The following is a 22,891-nucleotide window of genomic DNA, read 5'->3' on the forward strand; positions in this document are numbered from 1 at the left end:
TAACGGTGAAGGAAAATATTGAGAGGAAAACTACATATGCCTAAGAGTTCGCTATAATATTCTCAAAGGTGTGTGAAGTGTGCTAATCCGCACTTGGCCAGCGCGATGGACTATGGCATAAACCCTTCTCATTCGGAGAGGAGACTTGTACTCAGTAGTGAGCCAGCGATGGGTTGAGGATGATGATTGGCAAATCTAAAAAATCTTTCGGAACCATAATATTTCGAAATAACCATATTATGTGCGAACAGTTTATAAAAGGTCCAAACACATACCTAAAAGGCCTTTATATACACACAAAGGCCTATAATCTGAAGATGTAAGGCATTCCGCCTCCAAATTATGAGAAGTTACTGTTATGGCCTAAGAGCCAGCGCGTGCCAGACCTTCCGTATTTTATACAAGCTGAAACTTGCTCTGCGTATTGTCTTTAACACTGGGAGGAACGTTTGTTTAGATCATGGTGGCTTTGGGAGATAACATGTAATAAAGGTGTTAAAAATCATCATCATAGTATAAGTCTATTTTTTTATATTTGCTTCGGAATATTATTAGAAATCACGTCATGCGTTGCCATCAAACTTTTTTATACCTTTACTAGCTTATGCTCGCGACTTCGTCCGCGTGGACTACAAAATTTCAAAACCCTATTTCACCCCCTTAGGAGTTGAATTTTCAAAAATCCTTTCTTAGCGGATGCCTACGTCATAATAGCTATCTGCATGCCAAATTTCAGCCCGATCCGTCCAGTAGTTTGAGCTGTGCGTTGATAGATCAGTCAGTCAGTCAGTCAGTCAGTCAGTCAGTCACCTTCTCCTTTTATATATATAGATTATTACCTGTTATCTCCCAAAGCCACCTGCATGCTCCAAACAAACGTTTCTCCCAGTGTTGGGGACAATACGCAGATAAACTTTCAGCCTTTATAAAATAAGGAAGGTCTGGCACGCGCTGGCTCTCTCTCTATGAAGGTAAGTTGGGAAGGCAGAGGTATAAATTAGGCAAGTTTGAGTATCAAACTTTGGTAGCAGGTAATTGTAACGAAGCTAACTTCGCCCGCTTCGGGTCAACGGAGCAAGCTTTATATGGCCAGTAGGGATGGGAATGGGGTTGTATCGATAAAAAGTCGTAATTGTTTGATCTCATTCCACCTTCCTTTTTCTACAACCGCACCGCACGCCACCGCAAACAATTTCACCCTCACCACCTGGGTGTCTGGTGCGATTCGACCGTCCGTTGTGCCAGATCCTTTTTTCCACGCACATGCAAACTGTGGAATCAACTCCCATTAGAGTTCCCATTAGATTACAACATTGGGTTATTCAAGGGGCATACCAACCAATTGGTGGTTCCTCTGGTACTGCAAATGTTTATGGGCGGCGGTAATCACTTAACATCAGGTGACCAGCCTGCTCGTTTCCTTGCCATTTTTATTAAAAAAAAATTAAAACCAGCCAAGTGCGAGTTGGACTCGCGCACGAAGGGTTCCGTACACTTGCCTATAAAAACGGGGCAAAAAAGTCACGTTTGTATGGGAGCCCCCTTAAATATTTATTTTATTCTGTTTTTGAGTATCAGACGGATAGACAGCGGTGTCTTTAGTAATAGGGTCACGTTTAACCTTTTGTGTACGGAACCCTAAAAAGGTCCTGATTAATACTTCTAATTGCGTACGAATAGCCTCAATTTAAATTCTGAAAAGAGGCTGTGTAAATGATTTCCGCTTAAAGTTTATTTCCGGAGTAAATCGCGAATCTAATCCAGATTTACAAGTAAAATTCTGTCTGTCACTATCTCGCTATTCTATTTCAATCTCGCTTCTCATTATCTCATTCGTTTTGACTTACTAATCATGGATTGCTTTGAAATGCTGTTAAATATTTAGCTTTTAAGTATGAAATAAGGTCTTTGAAAGAATTTTGGATAGCTGCAAAGTGTCGCTACTAGATGGCACTAACAGTCGCTTCAGTACTGAGTGAACATACATATCACAATTTTCGTCACTGGCAGTAAGCGAACCGTGGCCTAGCGGTTAAGGCATCGGGCGCGAACCCAGAAGACGTAGGTTCGAATCCTGCTGGTCCGCAATTTTTGAAATGTATTTAAAATTATTTAAAAACTAGCTTATGCTCGTGTTATATTACGATAAAATTGGATACATAATTATTATGCTAAAATTCATCTAATCATAAACTTGGGAGTCTGAAGTAAATGTTTGTTGTGATATTTAAAACAGAATCGTAATTCCGTTTCCGGATTCAATATCAATGTACGGAAAGAGTTTGATTTAATTAGTATCTTTTCTTGTATGTTGTTTAATTTAATATTTGGGAATGTGACAATACGATAAATGATATTATGTGAATTGTCAATACTGGTAACTAATTATTCATTGTAAAATTGTAAATTAAATACTGTCAATGTACGGAAAGGGTATGATTTGAATAGTATCTTTTCTTGTATGTTGTTTAATTTAATATTTAGGAATGTGACAATACGATAAATAATATTATGTGAATTGTCAATACTGGTAACTAATTATTCATTGTAAATTAAATACTGTCAATGCACTAAGAGTGACATTATACTAAGCTATTGTCAACATACAGTTGGCAATAGCTATTATGTGAAATAATAATGTTGTGTAAACTGACAATTTAAGTCGCTTATTATTATTGTAAATTATTAATACGTAGACCATCAATGTCACTGATTTTATTATTGTAAATTGGGTGTGTCAACATACCTTTTGTCAACAAACCTAAAATAAATAATGATTAATATTAAGATCATGTGATAGTCGATATCCGCCTTGTTTGCGATGGCAGTGTTATAAAAGTACCCTACCTCGACAGAGAGGGGACAGTCTTGTATCGACAGCCCAGAGCAAACACAGCGGACCTTACTGAAGTTAAGTATTCTTATATTGTATTATAATGTAATGTAATCATTTGCCTTTTGTAGGTTACCTGTTGTAACTGTGTACCAAATATGTACCTACTACTTTACTCAACGTTCTAATGTTTTAAAAGATGTGTGTTATGGAGTTTCTTTGCCCTTTCTTCTCCATGACTAAACACCTTAGCGAAATGGGTGGTAGATTCATTTTAATATAAATAGATCAATGCTGAACAAATACAATTCAGTTATTATTCGACTTGGTTGGTTTTACTTCTGTATTTATCACCTACCCTCTTGTGCTATTTATTTTATACATTGAGATAAAAGTAAACACTAGGTTGTTAGCTTCTAAATTATTATAGAAGCCTGTTTATATGATTAGGATTCTTACTTTGAAATAATACAGCAGATGCTTTGCTTGATTTTTAATTACTTAGTATTGGCCTTACCTGACAAATAATTGATAAATGATAACTTTCATTAGTAATCATTGGATTTAATTTATCATCACTATTAAAGCCCACTGTCTTAACTTCTCTCTTCTTTTTACCATAAATCTCACATCAGAAGTGGGATACGATAATTCTTTTCTTGTCGAAATACTAATACTTTTCAAATGCTTTTAGCAATCGTGGATGCGGCTTCTCCTCGAAGCAACAGGCTACTGCCTGTCATCGGCAGCACTTGGTATTGGTGCCCGATGATCACAAAGCGATGGGCAACGCTGTTGTCAGCGGCACTTGGTGCTGGTGTGACACCGCTGATCGAAACGTCGCGTCGCTCCAATTGTGAAAGATAAGTGAAGTGTAATTATGTGCTGCTTTAAAGTGATCTTAAAACCACGTTTGTGGTATTGTTTCTATGAAAAAGTTTTTGTGAGGGTAATCATAAAAGATTTTAATTAGTTAGATAAACCACGTGTTGTGGTATAATTTATTTGGATAAGAATAAGTCTAGTTAGAGGTCAGATTGGCCGAACGGTTTTTGATAAAGTATATGTAGATGTGAAATCATTTAGAACGTTATGATATACCGAAACAAAAAGGTTTGCTTTTAAGAAATCGCACCGTACTTACAGCTCAAAACTTGAAGAAATTAACTTATTCTGATTAATTAAACTTAAACATAAACTATATTTATTTATTTTGCTTCTTAAAATAATTCAACTATTTGTCTTTTCTTAAAACAACACAAGAGATTATCCATTCGAACAATTTTGTCGTTCAACTAATTTCCTTTTCTTAAAACAACGCAAAGCACATTGCCTACTCAAGTATTTTTTTCTACTCAGTGACGTTATTATAACATTTAACATTTTTTTAATAAATAAGGATTAAGATTACCAAACTGTTTCCACATACAAAATAATAATAATAATAATACAACTACAAATTCTTTGAGATTTCTTACATTAATTTTATTCTTAACTCTATAATATTATTATAACTTCGCTTAAGAATAATTCCCCTTAAATATAGTTTGTTTTATTTAATCTTCTTTTGTCGAAATATCTCATTTCAAAGGTATTTTCTTTTTAATAAAATATTCTTATTATTCCCACATATCAGCAATAAACTTTGAGGTTAGGTTGAACCTGATTTTATTTTATCTTATTATTTTGACAAACCAATCAAGTAAATTGGAACCTATTTTTTTTCTATTGGTCATCCTACTAAAAATAATAATACGTCCTACATTTTATTTTAGGAAATACCTACGTTACAACGTGTTATTAATTTATTCCTGTTTTGAGTTTGTTTGATATACATACAAATCAAATAAAGAACATATTTATTCAAGCGGTAATAAAAAAAAAACTGGAGATCATAGGAGTAAACCAAAACCTGTTTGTACATTTGGCGTTCCTCAGGGATCAATATTAGGGCCTTTGTTATTCCTGATCTATATTGATAGTATAAATGAAATAGGTTTAAAAGGAAACATACTGTTGTACGCTGATGATACATGTTTATTTTACTATGGCAACTCAATACACACAATCATCACAGATGCACAAAATGACTTAATACTACTCAATAAATGGTTTCAATAATATAACCTACTTACAATTAATACCTCAAAAAAAAAAAAAAAAAAACCATATGCTACATTACATAGTTACATATAAATATAACTACAATATATTTTCATACTAAATTCACATACATGACTATAAAAATAAAAATAAAATACAAACATATAAACATTTTTAAATATACGTGTCGCACTAGTGATGCAGTGCTGTCGTGACTCAGAGAATGACTTTTTCAGAATCGACGAAAAACTGATTATTCACTTCCTGTTATACATTATAAAAAAGTGCTTACTTTATAAGGTTTATAAATAATATTAACGCAATTATCATTTACTAATTATTTCAAAATTACAGGTAGTAACTGTAATTCGCAATTTTTGAGTTAAGACTGTATTGCTCAAAAAAAAAGTTTTCAGAAAGAGTAATTATTTTTAGTTGTATAGTTATTGCTGAAAATTTTTGAGTTACTATAAATAATGTTTGACTTTTTCCTTATGGTTTTGAGTATAATTTTGTAGTTACAACAATTATTTAATTTAGTTTTAAGTTTTATAGTTCCCTCCAAAAAAAATAATTTTCACATTCAAGTTTGGACATTGATAAATAAAACCAGATAATCAAGAAAATTCGATCAGATAATCAGTTTTTATTTATAAAAAGTAATAATTTAATTTCAACAATTTCTGCCTTTTTCAACAAAAAAAAAACCTTCCAAAACAATAAACAAAATTTGTCTTGAATACAAAAAAAAAACAGAGCCATCAAAATATTTTTTTTTAACTTAAATAATCAGCTATTGTTTTAACTGCACAGTAATTGTACGTAGTCACTAAATTGGAGCTAGGCAAAATTAAATAATAGTATTTCTGTAATAATAGTATACTTAGACTAGTTTTACATCAGTCTGTTTCTAATAATTAGCATCAAAATGACAGCAATATTTTTTATTTAAGTACTTAAAATCAACCAGTCAAACTTCGCAAGTAAGATTCATAATAGGTCCTGGGAAACATATTTTGTCGAGCAGTTCTTTCGTCTTTTAATATTTTTGTTTAATTGTTTATGCTGGTGTCAAAGCAACAGAAAAATAACGTTTGGTTTCCAGCTTCACATTAAAATTACTACCCCACTGGTCACAATTTAATTCACATTAAAATGACTTACTAAACCAATAAGGGTGTCTTAAGGTGACGCTGGATGCACGTCCGAACTGCTCGGCCCACGTGGGTAACCTGTATGCTATTTCACCTAACATTGTGATAGAAAGAAATAGACTCAGTGATGAGCAGTGTAGCGAGTGCATGCGCTCACACTAGCGTCCGGATATATTGATGATGGCACACAGATAGTTGGACAGATGTCACCGATGAATTTTTGTAAATATATGATTTATGAAGGAACTACTTATTTCAATTATTATTGTATAAGATTTTATGGAAGAGCGGGGTCGCCTGCCACGAGTACTCGTAGCAATACTAAAACAGTTACTGGGATGGTCCCAATTACTACGCACTATGTGAAATTGTTTTACCTACTGAAATAAATATTTTTTAATTTTTTTTTGAATGATAATGATTACCTACTTATCTTTTGATGAATACTATAAAATCTCACTTACATACATACCTATTAGGTAACTACTGCCTCAGCGTGTATAAACAACTCGTATATATTATAGAAATCCATACTTCTATGAAGTGTCTGTCTGTAATTTCGAAATAACTACCGCAAGCTCATAATATTGTTATTTGAACTGTACCATAACAGCTGAATCCAAGGCTGAATCAAACGTTTTTAAAAACTGTCTGTCTGTCTGTCTGTTTGAACGGGCTAATCTTCGGAACGGCAGAACCTATTTTGACGGGACTTTTACAGACAAGTAGAGGATTAACAAAGGATACTTTTTTAACCGACTTTTAAAAAAGGAGTTGTGTTTTTCTACCTATGTACACAGAAATCTCCGAGATTTCTGAACCGATTTGCGTATTTTTTTAATTGATAAAGAAACTTTGCAACATTGTCCTATATAAAATGTCATTTTATATAGGACACACAGGATTTCAACTCCTCAATCCTGATGCTGCAGGGGACATGACCACCAAAACTTATGGGATTTTGAAACTGTCGGTTATAAATTGATATTGGAGGTAGGTACCTATATCTACCAAGTAAAGACTTTATCATTGAACTCGAAGACCCACTTCTCGACCCTGATGCTGTACCTAAGGAATTGCATTGCTAAATCGTGGTGATCCCACGGAATTTTAAATGAATCATCGCCCACGCCCGTTCGGTACCCTCATTCCGCACATTGTTTTGATTAGTCAGTCCACCAATCACAACAAAGCATTCTCCCCTGTCCCCCGCCAACATTTTACGATTTTGTTTTCATGTAAAACCTTGTATATGCGTACTCTAGGAGTTGAATTCTCTGTGCTGGCGGATTACCTATTAGGAACACATGATTACACATTCGTTTGTCTGTGAAAATAACTTTTGTTGCCTACACTTATCTATTAGTAGCGACTAAAAACTATATATACTATCTACTTGTGTATACAAAAGTCAAAATAAATTCCACTTTGATCTCAAAAATGAAAATTTTATTTTTATAAGTAGGAAGTAGGTACAATTCAATTTCCCTCTAAAAGCCCACTACACACATAAACACAATATGTATCATTTTCTGTTTCAACAGTCACATTAGATGTATCATTCGACGCAGAACTATTGAAGCTCTCCATTTCATTTCTGGAATTAATAAACATACAATCAACATAATTATATTGTGAGTATTATCTATATAGAATGTATGCAAAAAACATAGCATAACAACTTACAAGTATGGGATGGTAGACCTTTCAATATTTAGTACAGAATTGAATGTTGCAGTATCATGTTGGATTTCAGTGGTACGTATATTGGGCATATTCATTTTATTTTCCTTGTTTTCTTCTAAAAGGAATGTCTTGAGTCACTAAAATACAACATAATTCAGCATTGACAAATCTGACAACAAATAGTAAATCTCTATATTATATAAAAATGAATCGCTGAATGTGTTGCTGATCGCAAATCTCGAGAACAGCTGCACCGATTTCGCTAATTCTTTTTGATAATATTCCTTGAAGTACGGGGATGGTTCTTATGGAGAGAATTTTTTTAAAAAAGTCCTGAAAAAGAATCGACTGTAGGCGGTGCGAAGTTCGTCGGGGCAGCTAGTAACATAATAATTATATTATCCTAATCCTAATCTAAATATTTAAAAGAAAAAGGTGACTGACTGACTGACTGACTGACTGACTGACTGACTGACTGACTGACTGACTGACTGACTGACTGACTGACTGACTGACTGACTGACTGACTGACTGACTGACTGACTGACTGATCTATCAACGCACAGCTCAAAATACTGGACGGATCGTGCTGAAATTTGGCATGCAGATAGCTATTATGACGCAGGCATCCACTAAGAAGGGATTTTTGAAAATTCAACTCTGGAGGGGGTGAAATAGGGGTTCGAAATTTTGTGTAGCCCACGCGGACGAAGTCGCGAGCATAAGCTAGTCTATAATATAAAAATGAATCACTAAATGTCATCGCAAATCTCGAGAACAGCTGAACCGATTTCGCTAATTCTTTTTTTAAATTAGGTATTCCTTGAAGTACGAGGATGGTTCTTACCGAGAGAAAAATTTAAAAAATTTGAATCGACTGTTAGGCCGTAGGCGGAACGAAGTTCGCCAGGGCAGCTAGTGGAATTATAAATGTGAAAGTGTAGATGTTTGGATGTTTGTTACTCAATCACGCAAAAAAGGCTGAACGGATTTGAATGAAATTTAGAATTCTTAACTGGATTAACACATAGGCTACTTTTTATCCCGGAAAATCAAAGAGTTCCCGCGGGATTTTGAAAAATGTGAAATCCACGCGGACGAAGTCGCGGGCATTAGCTAGTATCTAAATAATATCAACTTACAAACACAGTGTCAAATTTTCAGAAGCTGGCTCTAAATGGTACGGTGTGATAGCATCATAATCTAATTCAATTCGATTTTTTGCTTTGTCGTTTCCTTGTCAAATCCTGTGATCCACTAAAATAGAAGTATAATATATAAGTATTTATTGAAAATAAATAAATGTCATCATCAAATTCACCATCCTGGAGAACCTTGAAAACGACACTCGCGTCTATTTTTATAAAAAGTGCTGGCCCGCCATCTTAGATTAAAAAATTAATGTCATTATCAAAACCAGCATCCTGGAAACCCTGAAAACGACACCCATTTCTATTTTTTGTGAAAAGTGCATGTCTGCTATTTTGGATTTGAAAATAAATGTCATTATCAAATTCAGCATCCCGGAAAAGTACATATTCAGTCAAATAAAATTCCCCTCGAGTCACATTGTTACTCACGTCGGGTGTGACTCACAGGAATAACCCCGAAAAAGTAATGGCATTATCATCACAAGATAATATTATGGTTTGGAAAGATTCTGATGAATTTTAATAGATCTCCTCTTTGCAAGGGATTTGCTTTTGCGAGTCTAAACCGTTTCTTTTTCCTCTTCCGCCAATCCATTTTTGTTTCTGTTACATGAAAACTCAAGTATATAATTAAATTGTCTAAGCACACAATATGACCTACATACTTATATTTGAAATGAAATGAAATGAAATGAAATGAAATGAAATGAAATGAAAATCTTTTTGAAAATGTATTTGTGTATTTGTAACTAGATGATACACGCGACTTCGTCCGCGAGGATATAGTGGTTTTTTAATCCCGCGAGAACTCTTTCAAAAGCGATCACTATTTCAAATTTCAGCCAAATCCGTCTTGTACTTTTTGCGTGAAAGGGTAACAAACCTATACACACACACACGCAGATACAAAATTTCGCCTTTATAATATAAGTGTGATTTGACAACCCTGACTTTCGGAATTCGGATAAGTCCAAATTATATTTTATTACTAGTTGATGCCCCCAACTTCGTCCGCGTGGAATTAGGTTTTTAAAAATCCCGTGGGAACTCTTTGATTTTCCGGGATAAAAAGTAGCCTATGTGTTAATTTAGGGTATACCCTAAATTAACACTTTTATCTATCTCCATTCCCAATTTCATCCAAAACCGTTCAGCCGTTTTTGTGTGATTGAGTAACAAACATCCAAACATCCACACACACACATCACTACACCTATTATAAATGTGAAAGTGTGTTTGTTTGTTGGTTCGTTGGTTTGTCCTTCAATCACGTCGCAACAGAGCAACGGATCGAAGTGATTTTTTGCATGGGTATGGTTGACCTGGAGAGTGACATAGGCTACTTTTTATCCCGGAAAATCAAAGAGTTTCCACGGGATTTTTAAAAATCTAATTCCACGCGTACGAAGTCGCGGGCATCACCTCATCATCATCATGATCAACCCATCGCCGGCTCACTACAGAGCAGGGGTCTCCTCTCAGAGTGAGAAGGGTTTTGGCCATAGTCTACCACGCTGGCCATGTGCGGATTGGTAGAATTCACACACCTTTGAGAACATTATGGAGAACTCGGCATGCAGGTTTCCTCACGATGTTTTCCTTTACCGTTAAAGCAAGTGATATTTAATTAATTAAAACGCGTATAACTCCGAAAAGTTAGAGGTGCGTGCCCGGGATCGAACCCCCCGACCTCCGTTTAGAAGGCGGACGTCCTAACCACTAGGCTATCATAGCTTCACCTAGTTTATAATATTAGTAGGATATATGTAAACTACTACCACCAGCTGTCGATACGATGCATTCTAAAATAAATCGACCGACCGACCGACAGACCGACCGGCCAAGTACGAGTCAGACTCGCGCCCCGAGGTTTCCGTACTACAATAGTAAAATGTTTATCTCTAAATCTCTGTTTAGAGATAAGCATTTACAATGTAACTTAATTTATTACTACTATGTAACTAGAATTTCGGTACATATAAAAATGAATCGCTAAATGTGTTGCTGATCGCAAATCTCGAGAACAGCTGAACCGATTTCGCTAATTCTTTTTTTATAATATTCCTTGAAGTACGAATATGGTTCTTACGTAGAGAAAATTTTTAAAAAAATCCTGAAAAAGAATCGACTGTTAGGCGGTACGAAGTTCGCCGGGGCAGCTAGTGAAAAATAAAAATAAATAAATAGGTAAATAGTATTTTTTGACATTTTGCATGATAAATCAAAAACTATTTAGTATGCACTAGATGATGCCCGTAACTTCGTCCGCGTGGATTTAGGTTTTTTAAAAATCCCGTGGGAACTTTGATTTTCCGAGATCAAAAGTCAAAGTCAAATGATTTGTTCAAAATAGGTAATAAATTACTCTTTTCGATTGTCAGTTGTTGGATTTGTAAAATATAGTGGTGATAATTATTTCGCAAACGCTACGAGGGTTCCAAACGTGCCCAAGACTGAGAAGAGCCCACAGCTAACTCAGCCGGGTATTCTTTTTATTATCACCACTTTACAAAATCATAAATTAAACTTATTAGAACTATCACAAAGCCGAGCAACTCATTCCCAAGCTTGCTTATCATTTAAATAATCCTTTACAATGTAATAGGATTTTTTAATTAGTTTACGTTTTATGAAAACTTTGAACTTATGACAGTCACTTTTTTTTTTAATTTATTTATGTTTTTATATACGTACAATAAATTTTCAAAAATATATTGATTATGCACTGTCATAATTTTAACTTCTCTAAATTTAGTTCTCAGCGACTCTCGTGGTCCCATACTATATATGGCTCGAACAGCCCTTTTCTGCAGCACAAAAATAGAATTTATATCAGCAGCATTACCCCATAATAATTCCGTGGTGCCATCTGAATCAGGGTTTCTACTGAAAACCAGCGCTGTATGTTTTTGTACTTGTGCAAGACAATATGCATTTATGCTGAGTAGGGACCTTTTTTTTGGGTTGTGCCACACATGACATACTTTATTCCGGCGCTTCTTCTACTTGAGGTTTTTTGACTTTATTACTCAAGTATAAGAGGCGCTGGGATAACCTAACCAGTTGGTAACTGGTAATGTGTGGTACAGCTTTAAAAAATAAACGTTTTTTTCTTTTCTTTCTTTTTCTTTTCTAATAATATGCCATATGACATAATGCTGTGAAAGTAACTAAAATATACTAGTCTCGCCGTTTCTATGTCTGTCAACTGGCGAATCTTTTTTACCGCATTTGCAGCAGAACTGTCTGTTCGATAAGTTATTTATATGAGAGCCCCATTGAAGTTTCGCATCTAACGTTATTTCCAGAAAAATAGCGGTATCCACTAAATCTTATTTATCATAAAAGTAGCCTATGTTCTTCCCCGGGATGCAAGCTATTTTTGTACCAAATTTCATCAAAATTGGTTAAATGGATGAGCTGTGAAAAGCTAGCAGACAGACAGACTACGCGTACTAGTACGCGTTGCGTACTTTATTTGTAAGACGGACAGACAGACAGACAACAAACTGATCCTATAAGGGTTCCTTTTTCCTTTTGAGGTACGGAATCCTAATGATCTCTCTTTTTGCACTGCATTTAACCTGAATCCAAGAATTTCCGATCCGAAATAGTCGTAAGCAAGACTGTATCGTCACCTACCACCAGGTGAGATTGCAGTCAAGGGCTAACTTGTATCTGAATCAATATTATTATTATTATTTTATTACTTATAATAAAACTGTAACAGGTGAAATTCTGTACATTGAAGATATTTTGAAATTTTTTTTTCGAGGGCACTCTATAATCGATACTGAACCCAAAACTGGATTTTTTTTTCATTTTTGTCTGTCTGTCTGTCTGTCTGTCTGTATCACGGCCGCGCATCACGCTGAAACTACTGAATGGATTCCAATGAAACTTGGTACGATTTGACGTCATACTATGAGGATATAGGATATAGGATACTTTTTATTCCGAAATTCAGCATGGTTCCCTTAGGAGAGGGGTTGAAAGTTAAAATGTATACTGAGCTGTAATTCATTAACGCGTAGTCCGATTTCATTCATTCTTTTTTGTTAGAAACCATACATGTTAAAACTTCAAGTTCCAACTTCTCAACCATCATCATAATAATGACGGGTAGCTTTTGTACTTTTGGATTTCAATCAGCTGTTTTAGGAATAGTTGATGTTGAATTGATATTAAAGGTACGCTTAGAATAAACTATCTCTGGTTTAGGTACCAAGCAACGACTTCATAATTCAACTCGATATCCCAACTCTTCAACCCTGATGATGCAGGGTATTGCACTCCTAAGCCACTGTTGATTGTGAGATAATATTGTAGATGCCAAACATATATACCATTATTGAACTTTAAGTTCCAACTCTTCAATACTGATGCTGCAGGGTACTGCACTCCTATTCTATGGGTTTTAGGAACTGTTGTTGGTGAATTAATATTGTACCATTTACTATTGTACCAAACCACGACTACATGGTTGAACTCCGTTCACAAAAATCCACGCACTCCATCGAAATCCTATTCTATTCCAAACTTATTCGCCAGCGTGACAGGAGTGGAGAAGGCGGATAGGGACGTGTGAGGGGTGCAACGGATCAACGTGATTTTTTCCATCATCATCAGCCTGCGGTCGTCCACTGTTGGACATAGGCTTTCCCTAAAGAGCGCCACCACACCCGGTCCTCAGCCTTCCTCACCTAGCCACTTCCCGCCAGCCTCTGTATATCGTCGGTCCATCGTGCTGGAAGGCGTCCCACACTACGCTTACATATACCTACGCGGTCTCCACTCAAGAACTTTCCGGCTCCAACGGCCATCACCTCTACGACAGGCATGACCTGCCTTCTTTTATCCCAGAAAATAAAAGAGTTCCCACGGGCTTTTGAAAACCTACATCCACGCGGACGAAGTCGCGGGCGTCAGCTAGTAAATAAATAAAAAAGTACTATTTGTACGAAGCGTTGCGTACTTTATTTGTAAGACGGACAGACAGACAGACAGACAGACAGACAGATAGACGGACAGACAGACAGACGGACAGACCGACAGACGAACAGACGGACAGACGGACGGGCAGACGGACCGATGGACGGACCGACAGACGCATGGACGGACGGACGGACTGACGGACGGACGGACGGACGGACGGACGGACAGACGGACGGACGGACAGACGGACCGACAGACAGAGGGTTCCGTTTTTTCCTTCTGAGGTACGGAACCCTAAAAATACAAAGAAATACCACCAGGTAGGTACCTACCTACCTATATTATTATACATATACAGGTGCCTTTTTAGGGTTCCGTACTTTATAAGGAAAAAAGGGACCCTTAGGATCACTTCGTTGTCTGTCTGTCTGTCCGTCTCTCCGTCTGTGTCCGTATCTGTCACACAAACCTATAGGATACTTCCCGTTGACCCAGAATCATGAAATTTAGTAGGTACGTAGGTCTTAGAGCACAAGTAAAGGAATAAATCCGAAAACCATAGATTTGTGATTACAACTTACAAAAAAAAATTAAAGTGTGTTAATGAAAAAATAATTAGTATTTTCAATTTTCAATGTATGATAAGTATACCAAGTGGGGTATTATATGAAAGGGCTTTACTTGTGTATTCTAAAACACATTTTTATTTATTTTTATGCATAATAGTTTTTGATTTATGGAGCAAAATGTCAAAAAAATACCTGAGTACGGAACCCTTGGTGCGCGAGCAACTCGCACTTGGCCGGTTTTTTAAAATTAGATAAAATAAATAACTAAACAAAGTTACTTACCTATTGTACTAGGACCACACGAGTAGATATCCCTACTAGGACCTCAACAACAAAGTCAGGTCAATAAACCAATGAATAAAATTGGTGTCCAAATTTCAAATTCCAGAGGTCAATGTACAAAATGCAATAAGTATTTGAAGGACTTATTGACTCTGCTCTGCTCAATCTTCTACACATTTGCATAGCCACTGAATAAAAATTAATTTTATAAAATCATTACGACTTTTGTTTTTGAAAACATATTAATAACAACAGTTGTCGTCATAGAAACCACAATATTACACGCGCAGCCGCGCGCCGCTGGGCTGGCCCTTCCCTCCGCCACCCGCGCGGTGTCTAATGTTTTGGGGTGAGAAGCATGATGATTTTAGCCGAAATCTAGCGCTTGAAAAGGGTTGAACAGTAGTTTGGGAAAAGTATTTTTGAGAAAAAACTACTGAATTTAGGTTTGCAAAGTAAAGTTATTTCAACTAATGAATAAATAAACTATGTCTAATGATAATTTTTTTTAGAATTTTCCTATTCCTAATCTTATTTATTTACGCCCAAAGTTGACATAAATTTAGTGTTAAAATAGGAATCTTTTGAGGCTCGTAACTTTTAAATCAATATTTTTTTCAATGTTTTAGATATCATTGAACCTAGATAATGACGAGATAAATCGATATAATTCTTAGTTTTGTGCGTACAATATCGAATATTGTTGTATTTTCCCTCCTACGTTTGTATGAAGAAAGCACCGAACTGAGCTGCCTTAAGTGAAAATACTATTTTAAATTTCATTTCTGTGAATCGATAATAGTGTAATAACTAGAAATACACCTAGAAATATCTATTTAGGTTTAAATCAGCTATATTGTATTAACTCGAATTCATAGTTGAACTTTTACATACCTGATTCAACAATATCGTTCCAATTTGAATTAATGCGGTCTAAACAGTAAACTGTCACGTCCTTCTTCGTCGAATTTAGATGTAACTAAAGATGATGCAATATTGGTTAGGGTATCACGACAGTTAGTCAGTCACTCAAATTTGACATGTTTTGGGTTGCGACAGTGTGTCGTCGGTGCGATATATGTATACATTTATATATACTATAAACCCTATACTTACTATAATACATATGTAATACATACACATAGGTACAGATATTATTACTATTATACTACTACCAAGCCGTTTCTAGTAATCCGTGTTTTGCCAATTCTATTTCTACCCACTTTATTTTGTATAAAATCGCAGTGGATGTGTGGATAAGATACCTACTGTTTATTTGTTAAATTTCTCATGTAAGTGAATTAATTTCTTAGTGAGAATAAAGTTCTTTAACCGTAATAGTAGTAACCGTATACATATTAACATTGGGGAACATTGTTTGGTAACAACAAAGAAAACATATTCTATTCTACTCTGATTTCGGTCTGACGTCTGGCTATCCTGGTTTTTATGACAGTAACATTGACATTGAATCATTGAATATCGTTTTGTGAATGGAGCAATCTAATTTTTTTTTATGTCGGTACTTTTGTTGCCGCTGTTCATTTAAGTTCACTGGCTGCATTTTTCTATTTTTCTATGTACTTCGGGAACGAAGTACTTATCAAGATGGCCGAATGGTAATAAAACATACTAATAATTTATGCTAAATGACAGAACAGAGGAAGAAAAAAAATATGCTCAATGGATACAAAATGTTAAGACTCACAATGTGACAAAATGTTAAGACTCCCGAATGTAGCAACCAAAAAAAAAAAAAAAAAAAACAAAAAAAAAAATCCAATGATTATCCCCGAATGGGACAAATGTTATTATTCCCGTATGGAACGGATGTTATTATTCCCAAAGGGGACAATTTTTTATTCCCGTATGAAACGGATGTTATTATTCCCAAAGGGGACAATTTTTATTATTCAAACATATAAAACAAAGGGAGTTAGGTTAGTTAGGTCTGCCTGGCACTAATCATTGCCCTTTTCATTGGTCGGGTAATGTTAGACGGCTCGACTTGACAGTGCTGGTATTACACCATTGGTGTGATACATCTTATTGGTGATAATTCAGTAATGTCCTGGTACGAGACCCATTTATGGGGGCGGCAGACAGTTAGCTAGGTAGTTAGGCTGCCCGGCACTAATCATTACTAGACCCAAAAAAAAAAAAAAAAAAAAAAAAAAAAAAAAAAAAAGGGGTTAGTAATGTTAGACGGCTTGTTCGGACGGTACCAGTAAGTAGCGAGGTCTAGGTATTGACCTCTACTGGGCAAGAGTCTAGTACAAGACCCATTTATGGGGCGGCAGCGGTTAGGCCAGTTAGTTAGGCTGCCTGGCACTAATCATTACTAGTACCAATAAAAAAAAAAAAAAAAAGAGTTAAAAAATATTGGTTAGTAATGTTAGACGGCTTGTTCGGACGGTGCCAGTAAGTAGCGAGGTCTAGTAATAACCTCTACTGGGCAAGAGTCTAGTACAAGACCCATTTATGGGGAGGCAGCGGTTAGGCCAGTTAGTTAGGCTGCCCGGCACTAATCATTACTAGTACCAATAAATAAAAAAAAAAGAGTTAAAAAATATTGGTTAGTAATGTTAGACGGCTTGTTCGGACGGTGCCAGTAAGTAGCGAGGTGTAGTAATGACCTCTACTGGGCAAGAGTCTAGTACAAGACCCATTTATGGGGGGGCAGCGGTTAGGCCAGTTAGTTAGGGCTGCCGGCACTAATCATTACTAGTACCAATAAAAAAAAAAAAAAGTTAAAAAATATTGGTTGGTAATGTTAGACGGCTTGTTCGGACGGTGCCAGTAAGTAGCGAGGTCTAGTAATGACCTCTACTGGGCAAGAGTCTAGTACAAGACCCCTTGCTTTATAAAACTAATAATAATAAAACAAAAACTATACATATTATACAAAATAAAATAAAATTAAACATTAAATTATGGGGCGCAGCCAGTTAGGGACAGTTAAACTAGGTAGCTGTAGCTTATAGATCATTTTAGCTTATAGATCTTCCTTAGCTTATAGATCTTTTTAGCTTACAGTAATTTTTTTTATTTAGCTCTTAGCTAGATTTTTTTTCTTTTCTTTCTAATTTCCCTATGTACTTCGGGAACGAAGTACTTGTCAGTATGGCCGTGTTATATTACGATAAAATTGGATACATAATTATTATGCTAAAATTCATCTAATCATAAACTTGGGAGTCTGAAGTAAATGTTTGTTGTGATATTTAAAACAGAATCGTAATTCCGTTTCCGGATTCAATATCAATGTACGGAAAGAGTTTGATTTAATTAGTATCTTTTCTTGTATGTTGTTTAATTTAATATTTGGGAATGTGACAATACGATAAATGATATTATGTGAATTGTCAATACTGGTAACTAATTATTCATTGTAAAATTGTAAATTAAATACTGTCAATGTACGGAAAGGGTATGATTTGAATAGTATCTTTTCTTGTATGTTGTTTAATTTAATATTTAGGAATGTGACAATACGATAAATAATATTATGTGAATTGTCAATACTGGTAACTAATTATTCATTGTAAATTAAATACTGTCAATGCACTAAGAGTGACATTATACTAAGCTATTGTCAACATACAGTTGGCAATAGCTATTATGTGAAATAATAATGTTGTGTAAACTGACAATTTAAGTCGCTTATTATTATTGTAAATTATTAATACGTAGACCATCAATGTCACTGATTTTATTATTGTAAATTGGGTGTGTCAACATACCTTTTGTCAACAAACCTAAAATAAATAATGATTAATATTAAGATCATGTGATAGTCGATATCCGCCTTGTTTGCGATGGCAGTGTTATAAAAGTACCCTACCTCGACAGAGAGGGGACAGTCTTGTATCGACAGCCCAGAGCAAACACAGCGGACCTTACTGAAGTTAAGTATTCTTATATTGTATTATAATGTAATGTAATCATTTGCCTTTTGTAGGTTACCTGTTGTAACTGTGTACCAAATATGTACCTACTACTTTACTCAACGTTCTAATGTTTTAAAAGATGTGTGTTATGGAGTTTCTTTGCCCTTTCTTCTCCATGACTAAACACCTTAGCGAAATGGGTGGTAGATTCATTTTAATATAAATAGATCAATGCTGAACAAATACAATTCAGTTATTATTCGACTTGGTTGGTTTTACTTCTGTATTTATCACCTACCCTCTTGTGCTATTTATTTTATACATTGAGATAAAAGTAAACACTAGGTTGTTAGCTTCTAAATTATTATAGAAGCCTGTTTATATGATTAGGATTCTTACTTTGAAATAATACAGCAGATGCTTTGCTTGATTTTTAATTACTTAGTATTGGCCTTACCTGACAAATAATTGATAAATGATAACTTTCATTAGTAATCATTGGATTTAATTTATCATCACTATTAAAGCCCACTGTCTTAACTTCTCTCTTCTTTTTACCATAAATCTCACACTCGCGACTTTGTTCGCGTGGACAAAATACATTAGTAGGGGTTTGAAATGTATGGGTAACCCCCTCAGAGGTTGAATTTCTGAAAATCCTTTCTTAACGGATGCCTACGTCATAATAGCTATCTGCACGCCAAATTTCAGACCGATCCGTCCAATAGTGTAAGCTGTGCGTTGATAGATCAGTCAGTCAGTTAGTCAGTCAGTCTTTTCCTTTTATATATTAAGATTTCCTTGTAGTGTAGGTGGTAGGTTAGAGCCTCAATAGCTCAACGGGTAAAGGAGTGGACTGAAAACCGAAAGGTCGACGGTTCAAACCCCGCCCGTTGCACTATTGTCGTACCTACTCCTAGCACAAGCTTGACACTTAGTTGAGAGGAAAGGGGAATATTAGTCATTTAACATGGCTAATATTTTTTTTAAAAAGAAAAAAAAAAGAACACTATAAAAATTATAAAAATATTACACTCCTTTTTGGGCAGTGATTTCGCACGGGCACTTTAAAATTCCCCATGCGAACATGAGCTACTGACAGGTAAGACAAGCAGAACTATACATCGATAAAAAACACGACCGTAGTGAACCATAAACCCGCCCGCGCTACAAAATACATTATTCACACACAACACGTCATAAAAGTGTCTCGATCGGAAAAAACATCGATAAATTATGGAAATATCGATATGTTCGTGTCAATCACTACGCTAAGGGCTTAGACGGGGGGATGTTACAATTTACAAGGGTCAAAGTCACTTTATCAGACTTTCCATAGAAAAAGTTTATACGCATTATGAAATCGTTATTCATTACCTTTATGATAATAAGGTATAATTTCTGTATTAAATTTTAACTGAAGGCTCAAATTATATTATACTTACTATAGAAAAAAGTTTATACGTATTATGAAATCGTTATTCATTACCTTTATGATAATAAGGTATAATTTCGGTATTAAATTTTAACTGAAGGCTCAAATTATATTATACTTACTATAGAAAAAAGTTTATACGTATTATGAAATCGTTATTCATTACCTTTATGATAATAAGGTATAATTTCGGTATTAAATTTTAACTGAAGGCTCAAATTATATTATACTTACTATAGAAAAAAGTTTATACGTATTATGAAATCGTTATTCATTACCTTTATGATAATAAGGTATAATTTCTGTATTAAATTTTAACTGAAGGCTCAAATTATATTATACTTACCATAGAAAAAGTTTATACGTATTATGAAATCGTTATTCATTACCTTTATGATAATAAGGTAAATATAATTTCTATATAATATTTTAACTTTAGGCTCAAATTTTATACGTAACCGTTAATTCTAAGTAACGATTCTTTTTACCTAATTTAATCCAAACGTATCTTTTTACCCAACTACGGCAAAGCTAAAAGAAAAGGTTATAATTTTAGCAGTTTATGACTGACGGACGAAGGTTTAGTAATAGGGTCCCGTTGGCACTTTTCGGGTAGGGAACCCTAAAAACAACAAATTAAAACAAAAGCGATAAGCTATCGTAAACAACAAAATGATGATAATGAAAAATATTTTGGTAATCATTTTTGCCGATTTCACAATATTTTATACAATTAATTTTTCCGCATGACTTTGCTTTGATAAGCAATTAATTAACCTACTCAGTAGGGCGATTGTCTAAAACCTGCATCAATCATTATTACAATCTCAATTGTTCTGATTGGCTGAATTTGTGCGATTCTTCTTGCAACAATGCACTGTGGCCAATAGTGAGCAAGCATTAACCAATCAGAGATGATTGCGATCGTGACATTGTAACTGTCAAACAACCGCGGTAGGGCCACTGGATATTCTGTTGGCTCAGAACCATGCTCGGAATCATCATCATCATCAATCGACAGACGTCCACGGCTGGACATATAAATAAATAAAAATATTTTTATTCGATTGCACATGCAACATGCACCGCCCGCCCTCCCACTGCTAAACATGCAGGAAAAACCAGCCACCAGGCAGTTAGCCTGCTATCTTCTTAAATTGCATCATCACCTACCACCAGGTGAGATTGCAGTCAAGGCTTAACTTGTAAAAAAATAAAAAATATATATATTATAACCTCTGCTTTGTAAAAAATACATACTAGGAATCCATACTTTGCTAGTTACACGACCCATTTCCTTTCCGAATTTGAAAACGAATTTGATTTATTGTTACAAAACACTTTCAATATGTTTTCTAGATTTAGTTTTCGCTAACTTTTCACGAGCAGAATGAGAATTTATGTATTAGGGAATGATTTATTGTTTGTTCTGAGACTGCAAAATTTTTCCTTTTGTAAAGAAAACAGATTCTGTAAATGATTACGTTCTTACATTTTGATGAATGCGTGAACGTATAAAAACCGATTAAGTGCGAGTCAGACTCGCGCACCGAGGGTTCCGTACTGCAGTCGTATTTTTTCGACATTTTGAACGATAAATCAAAAACTTTTTTTTTAATATTACAATAAAACTTAAAGCTTGCCTTATCTAATTACTATATAAATCATGACCGCGTGGAATGGTGCCAAGAATACTGGCTGCATTTCCGCGCTGGACAGCCAGGCTGATCCGTTGCGCAAAAAATGAGCCAGCCCTTCTGTCACCAGATCGCGGTAAAAATCAAAAACTATTCGACATAAAAATAAATAAATATCTGTTTTCCCACTCAGTATAGTAATTTTACTTTGTTTTAAATTACCAATATTTGTTCATGAACACATTTTAGCGTTTAAACTACTATCGTGAGTGATTTCCATTCTATTTATCTCACACCCGGCTTTACTCACGTGTTTTAGTCGACGTTAGCCCGACTAGTTTCGAACCCATCTGGGGTCCTTTTTCAAAGGTAAGTCTGTAAGGGAGATACTGTAGAACACATTTTTAGCGTTCCGTACCTCAAAAGGAAAAACGGAACCCTTATAGGATCACTTAGTTGTCTGTCTGTCTGTCTGTCTGTCTGTCTGTCTGTTGACCTAGAAAGACCATGAAATTTGGCAGGCAGGTAGATCTTATAGCTGACATTTGGAGAAAAATCAGAAAACCGTAAATTAAGGGTTAGATCACACAAAAAAAATTAAATTGTGGTCATGAACTAATAATTATTATTTTCAACTTTCGAAGTGAGTGACTATATCAAGTGGGGTATCATATGAAAGGTCTTCACCTGTACATTCTAAAACAGATTTTTATTTATTTTTATGCATCATAGTTTTTGAATTATCGTGCAAAATGTCGAAAAAATACGACTGTAGTACGGAAACCTCATTGCGCGAGCCTGACTCGCACTTGGCCGGTTTTTTTGTTGTGACGTAATCACAAATTAACGGTTTTCGGATTTTCCCCCTTACGAGTGCTATAAGAACTACGTATCTGTCAAATTTCATGATCGTAGGTCAACAGGAAGTACCATACAGGTTTCTTGACAGACAAACACAACGAAGCAATCCTGTAAGGGTTCCGTTTTTCCGTTTAAGGTACGGGATCCTAAAAAGGGATCATTTGTATCGTTTAGTAGTGCGTACAAAACATAATGGACAGTAACTAAGTACAACCATTCCAATATTGTTTTAGGACCTTTTGCAATGTCAGAACTAAGATAAATCTCAATTTGACGATCCTGGTTATTGCGAAGCTGTGATAGCCTAGTGGTTAAGACGTCTGCCTTCTAATCGGAGGTCGGAGGTTCGATCCCG

At 35.2% G+C, this 22,891-nt stretch overlaps 1 protein-coding gene and 2 long non-coding RNA genes across 3 annotated transcripts in view; 2 read left to right on the forward strand and 1 right to left on the reverse strand.

Moving 5' to 3' along the window:
* Octalpha2R (alpha2-adrenergic-like octopamine receptor) overlaps positions 1-22,891 on the forward strand; it is a 403,149-nt gene that overhangs the window by 7,323 nt on the left and 372,935 nt on the right. The window lies entirely within an intron of this gene.
* LOC138404030 (uncharacterized) lies at positions 7,525-9,014 on the reverse strand. Its single transcript, XR_011238129.1, has 2 exons — positions 8,919-9,014; positions 7,525-7,913 (listed from the first exon to the last, which is right to left on the reverse strand). It is a non-coding gene; the product is annotated as an uncharacterized lncRNA (long non-coding RNA).
* On the forward strand, positions 15,522-18,867 carry LOC138404031 (uncharacterized). The gene is made up of 2 exons (XR_011238130.1): positions 15,522-16,827; positions 17,026-18,867. It is a non-coding gene; the product is annotated as an uncharacterized lncRNA (long non-coding RNA).

This window comes from Maniola hyperantus, chromosome 24, assembly GCF_902806685.2.
Source record: "Maniola hyperantus chromosome 24, iAphHyp1.2, whole genome shotgun sequence".
NCBI classification, from domain to species: Eukaryota; Metazoa; Arthropoda; class Insecta; order Lepidoptera; family Nymphalidae; genus Maniola; species Maniola hyperantus.